The 5034-nt window shown below is 47.5% G+C and overlaps 1 non-coding gene across 1 annotated transcript; it reads right to left on the reverse strand.

The window, feature by feature from the left end:
• Positions 1–4676: 4676 nt before the first annotated feature.
• Positions 4677–4749, reverse strand: TRNAR-CCU (transfer RNA arginine (anticodon CCU)). The gene has a single exon. It is a non-coding gene; the product is annotated as a tRNA-Arg (tRNA).
• Positions 4750–5034: the final 285 nt, after the last annotated feature.

Raw genomic sequence — 5034 nt, forward strand, 5'->3', positions numbered from 1 at the left:
CAACTGCAATGGCCCCCTAACCTCACGGCCATATACAAGTTCAAATGGGGAAAACCCTAAACTGGGATGTGGTACAGCTCTGTAGGCAAAGAGCAACTGCTGCAACACTAGGTCCCAATCATTGGAGTGCTCATTTACGAATTTACGTATCATGGCCCCCAAAGTTCCATTAAACTTCTCCACCATGCCATTTGTTTGATGGTGGTAAGGAGTGGCAACCAAGTGATTTACCCCATGAGCTTCCCAAAGGTTTTCCATAGTTCCTGCCAGGAAATTAGTCCCTGCATCTGTGAGGATGTCGGAGGGCCAACCTACCCTGGCAAAAATGTCTGCTAGTGCCTGGCACACACTTTTACCCCTGGTGTTGCTCAGAGGTACTGCTTCCGGCCATCGGGTGGCAAAATCCATGAAAGTCAGTATGTACTGCTTTCCTCTGGCTGTCTTTTTCGGAAAAGGACCCAGAATATCCACAGCTACTCGCTGAAATGGAACTTCAATGATGGGGAGTGGCTGGAGAGGAGCTTTGACCTGGTCTTGGGGTTTTCCCACTCTTTGGCACACCTCACAAGACTGGACATACGTAGAAACATCCTTGCCCATTCCCTCCCAGTGGAATGACCCCACCAAACGGTCTTTGGTCCTGTTCACCCCAGCATGGCCACTAGGGTGATCGTGGGCTAAGCTCAAGAGCTTGGCCCGGTATTTAGTTGGAACTACCAACTGTCTCTGAGGATGCCAGTCTTCCTGGTGTCCACCAGAAAGAGTTTCCTTGTATAAAAGTCCTCTTTCTACAACAAACCTGGATCGATTAGAAGAGCTGAGAGGCGGTGGGTTGCTCCGTGCCACCCTCCAAGCTCTCTGGAGGCTTTCATCTACTTTCTGTTCAGTGTGGAACTGTTCCCTTGATGCTGGAGACATCAGTCCCTCATGGGATTGTGGACCTAGGCTTGGTCCCTCTGGAAGCGATATAGGGGATGGAGCTGTTTCTGTTGACTGTGAACCGCTCTCCGCTGGTGCACTATGTTGGGATTCAGGCTCCGGCTGAGCCTCTTGTGTCAGGTTATCAGCTGCTGCCAGTTCAGGGTCGGTGGGGCCCTCTGGTGTTGAGGTTGCAAGTACTGGATTCAGTGCTGACACGGGGTCTGGTGTTGGTTGTTCGGCTGGTTCCGGTTCTGGGACTGGTTCCGTCTGGGTCTCTGGGACTGGATCCACTACTGCTGTTGCAGACATTGGCCTGGGGTCCGGGTCCATCACCTCTGACTGGGTCCTGATAGAAGTTTCCGGAACAGAGCTAGGCCTCACGGCTTGTTTAGCCTGGCTGCGGGTGACCGTTCCCACCCTCTTGGCCTGCTTCACATGATTGGCCAAGTCTTCCCCCAACAGCATGGGGATGGGATAACCATAGACTGCAAAAGTCCACATTCCTGACCAGCCCTTGTACTGGACAGGCAACTTGCCTGTAGTCAAATTGAAAGAGTTGGACTTGAAGGGTTGAATCGTCACTTGGATCTCTGGGTTGATTAAATTGGGGTCCACTAAGGAAGCATGGATAGCTGACACTTGTGCTCCGGTGTCCCTCCACGCGGTGACCTTCTTCCCGCCCACACTCACAGTTTCCCTCCGCTCCAAGAGTATCTGGGAGATATCTGGGCCTGTGGACCTCTGGTGTGATTCCGGTGCAATGAACTGTAATCTGTTGGGGTTCTTGGGGCAGTTGGCCTTTACATGCCCCAGCTCGTTACATTTAAAACATCGTCCAGCTGACGGGTCACTGGGGCGAGGAGGGTTGCTGGAGAACGGGGTGGTGGGACGATAAGGGGTCTGGAGGGTTCTTTGGGAGGTAGGTGGGGCCTTGGGCGGCCCCTGGTAATAGGGTGTGGTCTGGGGTGGTCCCTTCTGGTCTCCGCTCCACCTGCGACCAGTTTTCTTCTTCTCTGCCACCTCCACCCATCTGGCTCCAATCTCTCCTGCCTCGATTACAGTTTTGGGTTTCCCATCTAGGAAGTATCTTTCTATTTCCTCAGGAACACCCTCTAAGAGTTGTTCCATTTGCATTAGGAAGGGCAAATTTAGTGGAGATTCAACACTTGCTCCTGATATCCAGGCATCCCAATGTTTCACAATGTGGTAGGCATGTCAGGTAAATGACATGTCTGGTTTCCACCTTAGGGCTCTGAACCTCCGACGAGACTGCTCAGGTGTTATCCCCATTCTGACTGTGACCTTGGATTTAAACAGTTCATACTTGTTCATGTGTTACTTTAGGCATTTCAGCTGCCACCTCAGCTAAGGGTCCACTGAGCTGTGGCCTCAGCTCTACCATGTATTGGTCAGTAGAGATGTACCCAAGGCAGGCCCTTTCGAAGTTTTCTAAGAAGGCCTATCATCACCTGCCTTGTAGGTGGGGAACTTTCTGGGATGGGAAGTGGTACCTGGAGAAGGATTGCTAGGGTTTGTTGGTATATTCTGTTGGGCCTTTATCCTCTCCACCTCCTCCACATGCTTCCTCTCTTTTCCTTCTCCTCCTCCACATGCTTCCTCTCTTTTTCCTTCTCCTCCTCCAAATGCTTCCTTGCTTCCATTTCCCTCTTGTGGGCAGCCTCCTGTACCTCCTTCTCCAGCAGCATGAGTTCTATCTGTCTTTCATGTTCCCTTTGTTTTTCCTCAGCCTGAAATTTGGCTAATTCCAGCTGTAGTCGAGCTGCGGATTTGGTCATTCTAACCTCTCTGTTTTTAACTAACTTTACATCCGAGGTTTAGAAAGAAACAAACAAAACTTGGCTGTAAAATTTTGCTGTGCTGGAATAGAATACCTATTCTCTGAAAGTGATTGTCAGCCTACAGAAAAAGACAATTCCCTTGTCTCTGCTCTGGGCCCAAATTAAAGCAAAAAACCTCCAACTACTTGGAAACCTGCTTACCCAGCCCAAAGAAAAAGCAAATGGGTAGAACACACCCCCCCTATTTACTTTTAGGAAGTAAAGAAAAGAAAAAAAAACCTCTGGGTTGGAAGACTGTGAATTTCCCTGCAGGAGTTAAGTACCCTGCCTCCAGGCAAAGAAAACCTGCAATTCACAAAGATAATCCCCTTTTGTCTCTGCTTGGCCACAAAGCAGAGAAAAAACAAGCTGCTTTCAGTTTCAGCTGCTTTCTGGACTTCCTTTCCAAAGGAAAAAAAAAATTCCTTTTTAAAATCTGTATTTCTAGTTCAAAAAATCTCAACTGGATCTCAAAATAATTTCAGGTTAATCCCACCACTATGCCACCATGTCAAGGTTCCTCCCCCACTCTGAACTCTATGGTACAGATGTGGGGACCTGCATGAAAAACCTCCTAAGCTTATCTTTACCAGCTTAGGTCAAAACTTCCCCAAGGTACAAAATATTCCACCCATTGTCCTTGGATTGGCCGCTACCACCACCAAACTAATACTGGTTACTAGGGAAGAGCTGTTTGGACGCGTCTTTCCCCCCCAAATACTTCCCAAAACCTTGCACCCCACTTCCTGGACCAGGTTTGGTAAAAAGCCTCACCAATTTGCCTAGGTGACTACAGACCCAGACCCTTGGATCTTAAGAACAATGAACAATCCTCCCAACACTTGCACCCCCCCTTTCCTGGGAAATGTTGGATAAAAAGCCTCACCAATTTGCATAGGTGACCACAGACCCAAACCCTTGGATCTGAGAACAATGAAAAAGCATTCAGTTTTCTTACAAGAAGACTTTTAATAAAAATAGAAGTAAATAGAAATAAAGAAATCCCCCCTGTAAAATCAGAATGGTAGATCTCTTACAGGGTAATTAGATTCAAAAACATAGAGAACCCCTCTAGGCAAAACCTTAAGTTACAAAAAAGATACACAGACAGAAATAGTTATTCTATTCAGCACAATTCTTTTCTCAGCCATTTAAAGAAATCATAATCTAACACATACCTAGCTAGATTACTTACTAAAAGTTCTAAGATTCCATTCCTGGTCTATCCCCGGCAGAAACCAGCATATAGACAGACACACAGACCCTTTGTTTCTCTCCCTCCTCCCAGCTTTTGAAAGTATCTTGTCTCCTCATTGGTCATTTTGGTCAGGTGCCAGCAAGGTTACCTTTAGCTTCTTAACCCTTTACAGGTGAGAGGAGCTTTCCCCTGGCCAGGAGGGATTTCAAAGGGGTTTACCCTTCCCTTTATATTTATGACACACCCTTTATTCCATAACATAATTAAGGAAAATATTTCTCAATGAACTCTTCGTAAAAGGTCAGAAACAGCCAGTGTCCGCATCATGCTAAGGGCATTGGTATTTTCTTTAAATTTGCCAGACCAACCTAACTAACATCTAACAGACATTTGAACCTCTTCTTTTCACACCATTGCTCATCCTCAGGCTCTGCTTTGTCTCCAGACAGATCCATTCTCTTTCAGAACGGCCTTCCTCTTTCCATCTGTTTTGTTCATTGACATGTTGGAGTAAACACTCCCCTTCACTCTGTTCTCAGACAAACACTAGTATTAACTGTTTGCTACTGGTGGGTTTAGAAAGCGTTTGTCGAGTGGAAGATGACATTTGTGGAGGATTGTTCCCAAGATCCAGTACTTTGTGTTCCAACATCTCCCAGCTTCCTTGGTGAAAATAAGACCAAGGTTTCCTTGCAATATAGAAGAAGAAAGCAGCTTTTCACCCCAGATGGGACTTGGACCCACAATCTCTGGCTTAGGAAGCCAATGCCTTATCCATTAGGCCACTGGGGCCCTGCTGCATAAGTGAAGGAGGGATGGAAATTCCCTCTCATAATTGCACATTCCTCACATTCACTTGGAACCAAATACTCCCTTTATGAACTTTACATAACTGTCTGCATCCCCTGGCTGCGAGGCAAAGGGGCAGGTCACTGACAGAGCTGAGCACCACCTTTCTGCCAGCCATCTTTAGAGAAGAACCCCACCCTAGAGTCACACCTCCCTCCTCCAGCACCTCCATGTCTGTGGCTCTGAGTGCCAGTAGGCTGCTTAGTGGGCGAATCTGGGCTTGGAAGG

Source organism: Lepidochelys kempii, chromosome 16 (genome assembly GCF_965140285.1).
Source record: "Lepidochelys kempii isolate rLepKem1 chromosome 16, rLepKem1.hap1, whole genome shotgun sequence".
Lineage (NCBI taxonomy): Eukaryota > Metazoa > Chordata > Testudines > Cheloniidae > Lepidochelys > Lepidochelys kempii.